We start from the raw sequence: 16,051 nt of genomic DNA on the forward strand, positions 1-16,051 counted from the left end.
ATTTTGCTGCTGTTTTACTGGATGTTCTTCCCATTTACAAGCGCAGGTCAGCAAGTGCTGGGGCCGCTCTGGGTGGTAGCTCTCCTGTGACTGCAGCAGGGCACCAGCAGCTCCTGAGGTGCCCACAAAGAGTAGAAGCCCAGTGAGGTTTGCAGCCCCAGTGCGCAGGCTTGATGGGGGTGTGGAGGTGGGGCCAGGCTCATCCCACAGGGCAGGAAGAGGCTCTGGGCAAAGCAGGCCCTGGCACCAGGGGCTCAGGCTCGACTTCACTTCATCTGCATCAGAAGTTCTAACACATGTAAGAAGAATTATCACGGCAGCTAGCGCTAGCAGCTTGGACTCCTCCCCATGGCAGCTGCTTCCCACTCCAGGCAGGGCACCTCAGGCCACCCTGATCCCCCTGTCACCACCAGAACAAATGGTCCACCCCAACCCCTTCCAGGATGCCCCAACCCCCACTTCTCCTTACGGGAGCCAAGGAGATGAAGCACCCCCAGCACCCAAAGGGAATTGGGCTCGTCCTCTGCTGTGCTCACCTTCCACATTGAGCCATGGAGGAAAAGGGAGTAGGCCACCAGTATGTATAGCTCACAGGCATGGTCCTTTCTCACCAGCAACCAATAAAAGGGGGCACGATGGTTTGACATTAGCAGCCAGTCCTCACGGTCTGGCCCATGAGGCAGGGTGGATAATGAGGCGAGGACAGTGTTACATTGGGCCAACAAGGCCTGAACTGGGGCCTGTGGGGCCTGCTTAAACTGGTCTTGGTCAGTCTGCATCTAGTCCCTCACCCCAAGATATCGGGTCCAGCTCTGCACTCCCCAGGCCAGGCTCAGAGGGGCTGAGATGACTTCAGCAGCAAGATCTTCAGCTGGAAGCAACCTGGGTTGAACATAGGGGAGCCTGGGTGTACCAGGCCTATCTGAGTCAGACAGCCCACCAGGGATCAGTGGGAGCTTGCTCAGATTTACCAACTCCAAACCCAGTGATCTCTTGCAGAGGCATTTACCCTGCCTGCCTTGTGTAAACTGGTGAAATGCCAATTCCGATTTTCCTATTTTATTCAAGTTCTCTTTCTATTTGATTTTTTGCGTCAACCTTTTTTGAAAATAGCACGTAAGTTAACAGATTAGATACATTACTTGTGTTCATTAAATCAAAAACATTTGTAATATCTAGAGATTTGGCTCTACAGACTTCTCTGGCCTACTTGTAGGCAATGCACACTAAGCTGGGCTGAGAGCTTCCATTTCTGACTCTGAGGGTATGTCTACACTACCCCCTAGTTCGAAGTAGGGGGGGGGGTAAAGTAGTCATACGGAGTTGCAAATGAAGCCCGGGATTTGAATTTCCCGGGCTTCATTTGCATATAGCCGGCCAGCGCCATTTTTAAATGCCGGCTAGTTCGAACTGCTAATTCGTGCCGCATGTAGCCGCACGGCGCGCAGTCCGAACTAGCCGGCATTTAAAAATGGTGCTGGCCGGCTTTATGCTAATGAAGCCCGGGAAATTCAAATCCCGGGCTTCATTTGCAACTCCGTATGACTACTTTACCCCCCCTAGTTCAAACTAGGGGGGTAGTGTAGACATACCCAGAGTGAGATTCAGTCTCCTGCCTTACTGCCAAAATCAGAAACGGATGGGCTATGTCTACACTGGCATGATTTTCCGAAAATGCTTTTAACGGAAAAGTTTTCCGTTAAAAGCATTTTTGGAAAAATCGTGTCTAGATTGGCAGGATGTTTTTCTGCAAAAGCACTTTTTGCGGAAAAGCATCCGTGGCCAATCTAGACGCAGTTTTCCGCAAAAAAGCCCCAATCACCATTTTTGCAATCAGGGCTTTTTTGCGAAAACATAACTATGTTGTCTACACTGGTCCTTTCGCACAACAGGAGCAGCATAGTATTTCCGGAAAAGCACTGATGATTTTACATGAGATCGTCAGTGCTTTTCTGGAAATTCAAGCGGCCAGTGTAGACAGCTGGCAAGTTTTTCCACAAAATCAAATGATTTTGTGGAAAAACTTGCCAGTCTAGACACAGCCATGGAGTCTGCTCTGCTGAAACTCCATTTCAAAAGGGAAAGGGTGCCATCTAATGTGCATGAATTGAATTTTATATTGACATTTAAGGGTGGTGTGATGGGGAGTATCCACCCTGCACTGTCCAGGAGGGGGTTAACTCAGCCTGGAGGAAGGGGAGGCCACACCCCCGTTAGCTTTCTGGGCATGCTCTGGCTTCACTATTATAAGGCTCCTTCCCTCAGGTGCAGCCCAGCCAAAAGACCAGAGGCCCCTGCTCTCCTATTCTTTTTGTTTAAGGATTGAGGCCACTCCCTACCAACCACTGCTCAGGCTGAAGGACAAAAGAGATAATTAAATAGTTGAGGATAACACCCTCCATGTCTCTCATTCACACATTTGAAACCCACAAAGTATTCCCCACGCCATGTGTCTAATTTTACACACACAACAGAGTAAGATAAAGAGAACCAGTGGATTGTGACATGAAGATTGATGGGTTACACGAAATGATTCGCTCAAAACACTTTTGAGATATGTATGTTCATGTCCATAAGTCCATTTCCAAAAGCATGGGGGGAAGAAATACAGTTTTCATTTGAATGCAAAATGAAAATGAATTTTTGACAGCAGTTACAGAACAGAATTGTCTTTCCATGGCTAATTGTACTTCTTATACACCAGCTTTAATTCCCTCCAGTAGAACAGGAGCACCACCAAGTGGTTGGGAAGGATTATTACAGGAAGATGTCTCTTCAGAATAGTAATAGAGATGTAGCTGTGTTAGTCTGGTCTTGCTGAAACAAAAGACAGGACCATGCAGCACTTTATAAAACCATCTTGTTAGTCTTTAAAGTGCTGATTAGTCCTGTCTTATGTCTCTCTTCAAACACTCTTGCTTGCTGTGACCTAGTCAAGGACATCTATAAATGCCTTTCTAACCAATCACATTTTTTAAAAATAATAGTATCTAAACTCCTCTGCTGCAGCAGCTACTTTGTGTCTTTCCTTCTTGGGATTTAATCCTTGGTATCAGTGCAGCTGTGACTAAAGCGGTGTAACACGCTACAAAGCAGCCCATCAGCAAACAGCCAGAAGGACAGAACCGAAGTAGAGGGACATGGAGAGACTGCAAGGCTACGTCTACACTGGCATGATTTTCCGGAAATGCTTATAACGGAAAACTTTTCCAGAAAATCACAGAAAAGGATGCTTTTCCAGAAAATCACTTTTTGTGGAAAAGCGTCCATGCCAATCTAGACGCGCTTTTCCACAAAAAAGCCCCCATCATCATTTTCGCGATCGGGGCTTTTTTGCGGAAAAGAAATCTCTGCTGTCTACACTGGCCCTTTTCCGGAAGTTTTCTGAAAAAGGACTTTTGCCTGAATGGGAGCAGCATAGTTTTTCCGGAAAAGCACTGATGATTTTACATTAGATCGTCAGTGCTTTTCCGGAAATTCAAGGGGCCAGTGTAGACAACTGGCAAGTTATTCCGGAAAAGTGGCTGATTTTCCGGAATAAGTGTGGCCAGTGTAGACACAGCCCAACAGTGGGAGCTGGAGGCTACAGTCAGAGACATAGTATAATCGATATAAAATTACATTTCAGTAAAATCTGGAGAGATGTTCCCAGACACCATTTTCCATCACATTAAAGCAAATTCATTTCATTCTTGCCTCTTTCATACTACCCTAATTATTTTAACCCATTGTGAAAGTTGCCACTGAATGGAACAGTATTAGTTTGAAAAGAGCAGCCATACTATACAGTCTAATCATTCGAGAAATGGAACTTCTAATTCCACCTTCAGGGAGTAACAATATTGTTATAAAATGCTTTCTTCCTATACTGCCTGTAATTCATCTTTCTTAGTTCCATCAGCCTCCCTTGCTCCCCCCACTACTAAAATAACCCTCTCCTTCCCTGATCTGAAAGGAATGTGCTGCGGAGACCCTCTTGTCAAAAAAATCTCCCTTGAAAAGCTCGGCGGGGTGTATCACTGACCCTTCAGCCCATGGCTGTGTTGCTTCCCTCTCCTGTGATTTTACCCATAGTCTGTCACCACAAAACTGGGTTCATAGACAACTTTGCTATCCTCCCTCTTCACACAGAGCTGCACTGGGACGACAAGTGATGGGCCTACAGGCCAGTGCATGGAAAGAAGGAGAAGTTTTTGTCCAGGTGTTGTATATACTTGTCTCAGTGTGCGGCTCCAAGCACAGTAATACACTCCTGTGTCATTGGCTAAGAGGCCCGTAATGTTCAAGAGTAACATGGTGTCATTGGTTCTGCTTGGTTTGAAGTGTCTCGGCCCAGTATTATGTGCTTGGCTGGTGCCTATTGAGTAGGCAAGCATGTTGATCACTCCACTGGGTAGTTGCCTATACCAGTAGATGTTGGGATTAGATGTCCCTTCCAAAGAACATTCAAGGGAAGCATTTCTATCCAGTTCTTCCACCACTGACTGAGGACTCTGGAGAATGGTTGCAGAGTGAACATCTACAATCCAACAGGAAAATCAAGAAATATAAGCAGAAAGAATGAAATGCATTGAATGCAACTCCCTCCCCACAATGATTTATGGAATGGTGGAAAATAAAGTGAAGAAAAGTTTATTCATTAGTGGTAATAATAATTGATGATTGATGGTTAATTACAATGTATTTATGATTGCTCAGAGCTCTTCTACACCTTAACTTCAACCAAATTAGTGATATCATGTGTATGTCACACTTTTTTTTAATTTCAGGTGGGCACTCTTATATAGGAATAAAAGTGCTCTGTCAACTTGGCTTAATGTGACAAAGAATGTCAGAGTTGTAGCATGTAATGGGTATAACCAATTTTGAATCTTCCTTTTCTGTACACAGTTAAAAAAAAAAAAAAGACACAGAGTTCTTAGTATCTTGTAGGACTGAACCTTGAATGAACTTCTGAATAACTTCATTACCTTTTGGAAGCCTACTTGAAAGAAAAGGAATACCAAATATTCAAATACATTTCATTGGCATCAAATCCTCAATTTTGTAAAGCATTTTGGGATTAAAAAAATGTAACAGAAATGTATCTATTATAATACTGACATAAAAATGTTATAATTATGTATCATTATAATTATATTTTAATTAATAAAATAATAAAGCCATGATATATATTTAACAAACTATACTAATATATTATGAACCTATAAATTAGAAGATGATAGATAGATAGATAGATAGATAGATAGATAGATAGATAGATAGATAGATAGATAGATTAGATTTGCAAATCACACAAAGGATGCTTTTGAAATTCTCCTCCAGAATGAGAAAAATGGAAAAATTCTATTAATGTAAAAAGCCAATTCAAGATACCATATCTATAAATATAATGTCTTACATGTTATATACATACATCAGTATACACACACATATATATATACAGTATACACAAATATATATCCTAAATGAAAATATAAATGACAAAAATTGTTTTGCTTACATGAAACAAGAAACCAGAGCAGTACAGGGACTGAATACATGGTCTCGTAAGTTACTCTGACTGAAGATTGAAACTGCCACTTTCTTGTCCTTAGTGCAGGAAGTGGTGTAACTGCCATTTCACTGCATTCACGGCTATCTCAATTTCTCAGGGTATAAACAGAGTTATGGTCTCTCTCTTGCAGGGTTCTTCAATTCCCATGAATTTAACTGATAGCTAAGGGCATATGGCACATTATAGGATCAATCCTCAGATGCTTAACTGTTAGAAAATCTCTCACATTTATGGGCAGGTTTCAATGTATCATCTAATTTGGTGTCTAATACCTCACCCCAGGGGGATATCAGCATGAGTAAAGGTGTGCCTGGGGAGCTCAGAGCAAGAAATATATTGTCACTATGGATGTGAGGAACATTCTTGGATATTGGTATTTCTTATCTTTTTTCATTCAATTTCTTTTTAGAGGTAGTTTCACCACTCACATCCCTCACACATGTTTTGTTTCCTATACAGTTTTAACACAAGATAGCAAAGCCAGTGGAAAGAGTCAAAGCTCCATCATAAGAACATAATCCCACAGGCAGTTGCAAGATTTGGTTAAAAATCTGCTATTCTAAAACTGAGCCAATATAAGTGATTTTTTTATCAGCAAAGTATCCACAGAGACAGGCCAAATTAAACCATTTCATCAGCTGGCATAGAACACCACAACCAGGACATTATACAGTTTAATCCAGGGAAAATTTGGTTTTCATCAATTTAGCTCCTTTTCCAGTCTCCAGCATGTCCCTCAAAGAGGTTATTCCTACGTCTAATAGGAAAAGTGGTACATTCTGGTGAGGTCAGGACTCCTGAATTCTATCCCCTACTCTTGTCACCTAGTCATTACCTGACACTGGACAGTTTAACATATCTTCATATGCTCTCTAGCCTTTTTGGTGAGGTTACTTTCATGTTTTTCTTATACCAAGCTAAAATCTTTTCCCAATTCCATTTCTAGGCAAAACATCATAGAGCTAGATGAAACTGAGCAAAGGCCATTTCAACTAGAAAAATGAGATCCCATCCCTGATGGTGAGGTATGTGTTTGGCCTTGTCTACACTGACACGTTTCATCACCAAAACTGCATTTGGCGAGAAAACAGTGAGTGTTTAGACGACAATGCAACTTTTGTCAGGAAAAACACTCCATTTTGATGACAAAAACTTTCAATCCCCAAGAAACACTTTTGTCTTTTACCCCTCCTTTTATTTTCCACAAAGAGCCAGTGTGGACTCTGCTGTTTGTTTTGTCGAGAGAATTGGCTTCTGCCAGTATCCTACAATGCCTGCCCTGATGGCTGTGCTCAGTGTTTTGTGATCTCTGTTGCCGTGCAGGCATGTTCCCCTCCCCTTTCAAAGTATTTGACAGCTGAATGAGTTGCTCCATTTGGAAAACAAATAATTGGAATAACAAATAACAAAGAGCAAATCATGGGAATGCTCCAGTTTTGCCCTGCTAGAAACACAGTGGCAGGCAGACTACTGCTGCTGGGGGAGACAGCTGTTTTGACATTCCTTAGCAGGGAGAGCTCACAGAGATACTCATGATGGTGCTCCCAGCAGCTGAGAATGCTGTGGGAGAACTCGGAGAGAATCCCAAGAAACGCTCTGCCTTCCCACAACACTGCACTGTGCGATGCTTACCCACAATGCTTGCTCTACCTGTCAGACAGGGGAGCTAGCAAAGTGGCCCTGAAATGTCGACAATGTGAGGCAGAAAAACAAGTTTCACTAGTTTTCACTTTTGCTGACTTTTGCATGTTGACAGCATTTTTGTCACCAATCCTTCCCAGTGTAGATATAGCCTTATAGCCAGATAATAGACCCCAGGAGGGAGCAAAGTAAACTTCATTTAGACCTAGGCTGGTGAACATCTCACAGGGTATAACTGGCAGTGGTTGTAAAGGGGTTGGATCAGATGTGGTCTAGGGCTTCTCTTCCATCACTAATAACTGTGAGGAGACATGATATAGATGTTTCCCCTTTGGGAAAAGAAGGGAGAAGCTGGAACTGGGGCTCACAGTGTCAGTGGGAGGGAACAGGGCAGGGGACTGAGCTAGTAGGTGAAACCTGATGTCAGCTCAGCTCCTCACAGCGAGGGAAAGGGGAGTTTTTGTCCAAGGGCAGCACCCGCTTGGCTCAGTGTGCAGCTCCAGGTGCAGTAATACACCCCCTGACACTGGGGAAGAGGCTGTCTGTGCTCTGCATCAAGTTGTTCTGGGTTGGTTGGGCAGCCTGAAAGTGTTTCTCTGTACTGGGATCAGTTGAATCCTGGCCTCTGGAGAGAAAGAGCATGTGCAGGGCTCCTCTCTGAGGAGGCTGCGGGTACCAATACAGGTAGGGTGTTGTATTATAGCCCTGCAGGAAGCCGGGCAGCTGGACAGAGGAGCCAGGTATGGGGCACAGAAATGGAGTGGAGGCTCTAATGGAGGCAGGGATGAAAGGGGAAAGGGAGAGGACAGAAGTCAGAAAGAAAGAAGGCAGGTAAATGGCAATGAGGCATGTCAGCTCAGTTCTCCCCTTGCAGTGTGAGCTGGTCAGGAGGGTGAGAAGCAGCCACAGCTGCTCTGCAAACTCACTGATCACGGAGCCAGGCAAATCATCTGTTTAACGCTGGATAGTCTGCTCTTCAGAAGGAAACTACAAAACATCGATAACCTCCCCAATAACACCATCCTTGCCACCATGGATGTAGAAGCTCTATATACCAACATCCCACATGAAGACGGATTACAAGCAATTAGAAACACTATCCCAGAGGACACTACTGACAACCTGATAGCAGACCTATGTAACTTTGTTCTCACCCACAATTATTTCCAGTTTGAGAACAACTTATATCTCCAGATCAGTGGCACAGCCATGGGTACACGCATGACCCCACAGTATGCTAACATCTTTATGGCTGATCTAGAACAACATTTCCTCAACTCCCATCCCCTTTCACCCCTTCTCTACCTACGGTACATCGATGACATCTTTATGATCTGGATGCATGGCCAAGAAACACTGGAGATATTCCACAGAGATTTCAACAACCTACACCCCACCATGAACCTCAGCCTGGACCATTCTTCACGAGAGATCCACTTCCTGGACACCACAGTACAAATCAACAGTGGAAAATTAGACACCACTCTCTACAGAAAACCCACCGACTCATACAGTTACCTACATGCTTCCAGCTCCCATCCAGAACACACCACACGATCCATCGTCTATAGCCAAGCCCTTCGATACAACCACATCTGCTCTAATCCCACTGACAGAAACCAGAAGCTTCAGGATCTCTACCAAGCATTTATAAACCTCAACTACTGTCAGCCGACGGTCAGGGCAGTGAGTCCCTTATGACCGGCTGAAGTTCTTTTAAATTGTGCTTGGTTCTGTTACAGTAACTGAAGGAGTCAGGTTAAAGCTTAAACAGTTACTATTTTATTGTTACAGGGTAAACTTAGTTGTTAAATGCTACTACTGTGTTACAGATAACACAGCCACTACAAAGGACAGGACAGAAATTACACTAATAAGTCACTTACAGGTACCATGAAACCCTTTTGGTTCTCTGAGCTCTTATTAAATGCATGCAAAATAGACACATAGCTGGTACATATTGTCACCCCTGCGTTCCAGACTTGGCGTGGCCAGCGTCTTTCTCTCAATCCCTCAGGAAGAAGTAGGGCGAGGGTGGGCGTCCCACAGACCTCGGGAGACAATCAATACCTGCCAGCAGGTATAGATGATTGGAGCTCAAATGGGGTGGGCGGCTGAACCTCTTTTATACCCCTTGGGTCATGTAGGCTTCTTCCTGGGCTCAAGTGGCCAATTAGGAAAAATGGCTTTGAATGCCAAGTTTCCCACGAAGGGTGCAAAGCATAATTTACACCTGGGAAAATGCAGACAATGGGCACCTCTGGTATGTGATGGGCGAAGATTCCTCTCTGGGACAGTGCAGGCGTGTCAATTACTGATACTAGCCATCATGGCGACGGGAGGCCTCCCAGTCGTCAGCTAGCCCATTTACTGTCTGGTTTCTGTTTATGGTAGAGTCAGGGACAGGCAGCAAACCTGTGTTCCCAGGGCATCAAAGGCTGACTGCCTTTCTCTTGCTCTCTGGGGGGGGGGGGGAAACAAGATGGGGCTCGTGGAAAAACAAGATGGGGTTTTGTGTCTGGCTACATTCCACCCCCTTGACACGCCTCACTATGTCCCAGAACGCAAGATGGCGGTGATGCCAGCACCCTTTGCCCTCCTTGGAGGAAGCTAAAATCGCCCTATCAGCAGGGTCTGATCAGATAATTTTGGATCAAGGGATTGATTAGGATCACTTCCCAACGCCATATACCAGATTTGTGCAGAGGAGGTAGCAGTGTACACAAAATGCCTAACAATACATAGAAGCATGCAGCAAGCAATTACAACAAGTAAAATGGTTAATATAGTATTTACAATAGAGTGAAGGAAGGGAGTTAACGAAAGTCCTAGGTGTTGGGCTAGACAATCTAGCCATGAGGCTTTACATTTTTAGTTACAGCATGTCTTATCCCATACCGTTTGTTGCCACTTCCCTTGCCTCCCCCCTTGACCTCCCCCTAGAGTTATTTAGAGGATTGCGGTAGTCGCTGTCATCGAACCATACCGGTCCCCATCGGAAGATGTCACTTTGTTTCACCAGTCATTTGGGCTGAGAGGGACAAACTCGATTCCCAGTCCAGTAGAGGAGTCAAGTAAGGTGTTCTGGTACAGCAGTAGCAGTTGGGATGAGGAAGAAGACTATGGCGAGTTGGAGTACCATGTCTTATTTCAATAGTCTGTAACTAACAACAGTGGTTGCAAGCACAACAGCAAGCGGTATATATATACAAAAAGTTCATGGTGGTTTCCCGGATTCGCACCAGCACTGGGAGGGATCCATCCCACTGGAGCACTGTTCAGGGATATTGCCTCAGTTTCCTGTAATAAAACATAAGGTTTGCCGGTCTTGGATACAATCCAAGCCTCAGTAATGGTTATTGGTGTTAGCCCAGCATCTGCAGTTGTTCAGACTCCTTTTCCCTTATAGGAGTGCAGTACATGGGTTTGTGTCCCCAAATTGGGGTGTTGGGACAAGGGCTATTAAGTGGTTTAGTCCCATGATCGTAGACAACCCTGTTGTCCATCGGGTTGGGTAAGCAAAACCAATTTTTGAAACAATTTTTACTTCAGTTAAAACATACTCCCACCCTTGCTTACTGGTGGGCGGTGGACCAATATAATCTACTTGCCAGGTTGCCCATAGTATTTTTCCATCTCTTAGCCTGGCAAATCATTGCCTTTCTGTTATATGTTTCCTGAGTTCAGCACATAGGGTGCAAGCTTGTACCAGATCTCTGGCTTGTTTGTGGGTGATAGGCCACCTCCTGGCATGTGCCTGCCGCACCAGCTCTCTGTGTGTCCCAAGGTTTCATGTAGCCAAATGTACAGGCGTTCCCAATCCACCTGGGCAGCAAAAAAATTGTACTGCTGCATCTGCTAGGTTATTTAGCTGTGCAGCTAGAGTATTATTCTTTTGGACACATGACTTATGCTTAAGGCATGTGGGGTTGCATACTGGTATATCCATTTCCAATATTCCAATCTCCAAACAGGCTTTCCTATTTCCCAGTTATTATTCTTCCAATTAGTTATCCACTGGGTGGCTCCAGCCCATACAGCATAGGAGTTAGTGTAGATGGTACTGGCCCCTGCCTCACAAGCTAATTGATTGCTGCCAGCTCTGCAAGCTGAGCTGTTCCTTCTATGTTTGTGGACAGGGGTGCAGTGGATGTGTCTGCTGAAACAGCAACAGCCTTCCCTGTCCACTTTCCTTTGAAATAGCCAGGCAGCCTGTATTCACATATAATGTTGAATTTAAAAGCAAGCCAAAAGTGTTATCAACTCAGCCTTGAAAGAGACAGTTAAGTTTTAAAGCTTGAGTTTTTAAACTAATAAGTTGGTTTCTAGAAAGTTAAATGTCCTTAAGAGTTGAATGCCCAACAGAAGCACTAACCAATTTGTGCCTTGTCTATTTGCAATTTTAAGCAAGCGGACATTATCCAAAACAAAATAAAACTAGTTCTTTTGAAACCCACAAAATAGAGTTACAATATATAGAGCTCATTCCTTTATGCAGTTAACCAATTAAGTTTTAGTAGAATCCTTAATTTTCCTTTGCAGATTTAACAAAGATGTCCATAGACAAAATGTTTACATTTGATTGTTTCTTTGCATAGATGGTTTGCACATTGTTAAGAGGCTGCAAAGAAACAAGGTGTCATTTTAAAACAAGATTTCCCTTCACATATTACAACCACCACTTAGTTCCTTCCACACTCCCATGGAGTCCACCTTTTATCTTCACATTTCCTTAAATCACTTGCTTTGTCCTTTCAAAGAAAATGTCTCATTCCTAGTAACTTTCCAATGTCTGCTTTACTTTCCTTATTCCTTCAACCATGCCCATATAGGGCTCCAAACTTTTTGCCTTCCCTTTTTCACATGCTAAATGACTTTTCCCAATGAGACAGGTTTGTCTACTATTAATTTGGTAAGGAGGGTGAGCGTGTTTACTAAGCCTTATACCTCCTGGTCCTTTTCTTAAACATATTCCTGAGGGAAGAAAAAAAATAAATAAATCTGAGAGGTGCTTTACTCTCAGCACTCATCCTTAAGGGAATCTAGCTCTGTCTGGGTACTGAGGGACATGCATTTCTACCTCTCCACTTCTGCAGAAGAGGCTTTTACATTTTTGCAGTTTTTACTCATTCTATAGTGTACATGGCATGTTACAGGAAAGTGTGCAATCTTTGTTTACAACACTACTTAGCCACATTAAACTTTGCATAGAGTGTAACTCTTTCATTATGCTTACAGTTTTTTTTTTTTTTTTTTTTTGTACCTTCATTAAACAACTTGGACTAAAATGGTCTTACTGAAAATAAACCACACCAATTTGTTTTAAACCTACAAACAAACAAGATTATTGGACCTTAAAACTTCATTTATTTACTATATATATATATATATATATATATATATATACACACACACACACAGATACACATACATTCTCTCTGAACCTTTCTTACACTATTTCTACATAGCTATACAACAATTACATTCCCTTTTTATTCAATGAGGTAGTTCAGTTTCAATAGAACACCCTCCCTTTAGAGTTCTTTTAGCAGTCTCTAATCAAATGTTCAGATTTGAGTCAAATTTGCCTGGGTTATTTACAGACATTCCTTTGGAAAAAGGGCCCATTTTTCCTTCAGAATGACTGTAAAGAAACCACAGTTTTCTATCTACACCATTTTAGCATTTGCACAACTGCTCAATTCTCTCCATTCTCTGCAGAGTTTAAATTCTCTGTTTTTCTTTTCTTAAAACACTTTCTTATCTCTAAAATAAAAACTGGCCTTGTTTCAGATATTACTCTTGTAAGTATTGTTTAAGGGTTTAGATTTCCAGTACTTACTGCCTTTTTCTCAGTTCTACCACAAGGCTTTCAATCTTGTCTGTTACCTGCCTGCTTGTCTGGGCCTGATCCTGTTTTCCTTGCTAAATGAAAAGTGGCTCCTTTCCACAGACTCAGGCTTTGTCCCATTCTTTAGCTTGCAGGCAGTTATATACTTACAGAACTGCACCCACAACTCCTCAGGATTTCCCCAATCCTCTTCTAACATTTCTCTATCCAATTTTGGGTTGCCCCAACCTTCCTGGGCAAACCCTTTCTCTATACCACTAAATCCATGTCTATCATGACAGGCTTCATGTTGCTGTATGTGAACCAGTAGCACAATCCTGCCGACTACGCCAATTCTGTCAGCCGACGGTCAGGGCAGTGAGTCCCTTATGACCGGCTGAAGTTCTTTTAAATTGTGCTTGGTTCTGTTACAGTAACTGAAGGAGTCAGGTTAAAGCTTAAACAGTTACTATTTTATTGTTACAGGGTAAACTTAGTTGTTAAATGCTACTGCTGTGTTACAGATAACACAGCCACTACAAAGGACAGGACAGAAATTACACTAATAAGTCACTTACAGGTACCATGAAACCCTTTGGTTCTCTGAGCTCTTATTAAATGCATGCAAAATAGACACATAGCAGGTACATATTCTCACCCCTGCGTTCCAGACTTGGCGTGGCCAGCGTCTTTCTCTCAATCCCTCGGGAAGAAGTAGGGCAAGGTTGGGCGTCCCACAGACCTCGGGAGACAATCAATACCTGCCAGCAGGTATAGATGATTGGAGCTCAAATGGGGTGGGCGGCTGAACCTCTTTTATACCCCTGGGCTCAAGTGGCCAATTAGGAAAAATGGCTTTGAATGCCAAGTTTCCTACGAAGGGTGCAAAGCATAATTTACACCTGGGAAAATGCAGACAATGGGCACCTCTGGTATGTGATGGGCGAAGATTCCTCTCTGGGACAGTGCAGGCGTGTCAATTACTGATACTAGCCATCACGGCGACGGGAGGCCTCCCAGTCGTCAGCTAGCCCATTTACTGTCTGGTTTCTGTTTATGGTAGAGTCAGGGACAGGCAGCAAACCTGTGTTCCCAGGGCATCAAAGGCTGACTGCCTTTCTCTTGCTCTCTGGGGGGGGGAGGGGGAAACAAGATGGGGCTCATGGAAAAACAAGATGGGGTTTTGTGTCTGGCTACAACTACCCACCCGGAGAAATAAAAAAGCAAATTGAAAGAGCCAGACGAATACCTAGAAACCATCTACTTCAAGACAGACCCAAGAAAACCAACAATAGAACACCACTTGTCATCACCTACAACCCCCAACTTAAACCTGTCCAACACATTATCAATAAACTACAGCCTATACTGGAACAGGATACCATACTCCAAGAGGCTCTGGGAGACAGACCCATAGTCTCCTATAGACAACCACCTAACCTCAAGATGATTCTTACCAACAACCACAGGACATACCACACTAATACCAACCCTGGTACCTTCCCTTGCAACAAACCCCGTTGCCAGCTTTGTCCACATATTCATTCTGCTGATACCATTATTGGACCTAACCAAGTGAGTTATAAGATCAAGAACACATATTCCTGCGCATCCAGAAATATAATTTATGCTATCATGTGCCAAAAGTGTCCGTCTGCTATGTACATTGGACAAACATCTCAGACACTTCGCCAAAGGATTAATGCCCACAAAACAGATATCAGACAAGATCACAAAGAAAAAACAATTTCTTGCCATTTTAACCCAAAAGGACACTCTCTCAATGACTTAACCACCTGCATTCTGCTACAAAGACCTTTTACATCTGCACTTGAAAGGGAATCCTCTGAACTGTCATTCATGTTAAAATTCGACACTCTCCGAGAAGGAATGAACAAACACTCAAACTATCTTACCCATTACCAAGATAGCTTCCCCAATTATCACCTCTAATACCATTAGCTCACAGACATCCCACTCTCCCCACCTCTAATATCATCAATTCACAGACACTTACCTTCCTTCCTTCCCCTCCCCCCTGCATCTCCCTCCTGTTCTGAAATGTGATTTGTCCTTTTCATATGTGTTCATTTTTTTTTATTTGTCTCCTTTGGTATATATGGTTGTGACTATTTTCTTCCACTATTTTATCTGAGGAAGTGGGTCTGGCCCACGAAAGCTCATCATCTAATAAACCATCTTGTTAGTCTTTAAAGTGCTACATTGTCCTGCATTTTGCTTCAATTGACATCAGTATTTGAATTTTCTGCTCATTTTGTTCCCTCTTTCCAACGTACAATTTGTACCTCTTTTCCTGGCTCCTGACACCTGTTTTCTTTTCTTCAACACTCCCCACTGTTCCACTCCCCTTTCCCAGTCTCCTCTCTCTGGCCTGATCTTTTTGTGTCTCCTTTCCCCTTTCTTTTGAACTGCTGAAGCAGAGATCACATTATTTCTGTGTCTGTGTCCCTGTTCATGCTTTGCCTACCCACAAGTGGGCCCTGCCAGGTTTGGTCAGGTTATAGAAGTTTACTCTCCAGCTAACAGAGCCTCCTTCCCCAGTAACATTCCCCAGTAACACTAAATAAGGGCCACACATTGCAACAGATGGGTGTCCTGTCCTGGGGTAGATGTACAACAAAAACAATGAAAAGCACTTTCACTATTGTGTCACCCTGGCCACCGCAATCAATGCCAGCAAAGGGTCACTATTTAAGGGAGGGGAAAAGGGGCCTCTGCACTGAAATGAGACAGAAAATGTGTGTTAGTTGTCATAGGAGGGCAAATAGACAGACCCGTATATTATGGAGGGATTGAAATTTGGGATAATAAGTAAGGATATGTCTACACTACAGCACTAATTTGAACTAACTTAATTCGAATTAGTTAATTCGAACTAAGCTAATTCGAACTAGTGCATCTAGACCTAAAAACTAATTTGAATTAGCATTTTGCTAATTCGAACTAGCATGTCCACACTGAGTGGACCCTGAACTGAAGATAAGGCTGGCTGGAAGCAGAGC

At 43.3% G+C, this 16,051-nt stretch overlaps 1 non-coding gene across 1 annotated transcript; it reads right to left on the reverse strand.

Moving 5' to 3' along the window:
* Positions 1 to 252: 252 nt before the first annotated feature.
* Positions 253 to 318, reverse strand: LOC112546507 (small nucleolar RNA SNORD104). The gene has a single exon (XR_003090202.1). It is a non-coding gene; the product is annotated as a small nucleolar RNA SNORD104 (small nucleolar RNA).
* Positions 319 to 16,051: the final 15,733 nt, after the last annotated feature.

This window comes from Pelodiscus sinensis, chromosome 1 (genome assembly GCF_052426305.1).
Source record: "Pelodiscus sinensis isolate ZL-2025 chromosome 1, ASM5242630v1, whole genome shotgun sequence".
NCBI classification, from domain to species: Eukaryota; Metazoa; Chordata; order Testudines; family Trionychidae; genus Pelodiscus; species Pelodiscus sinensis.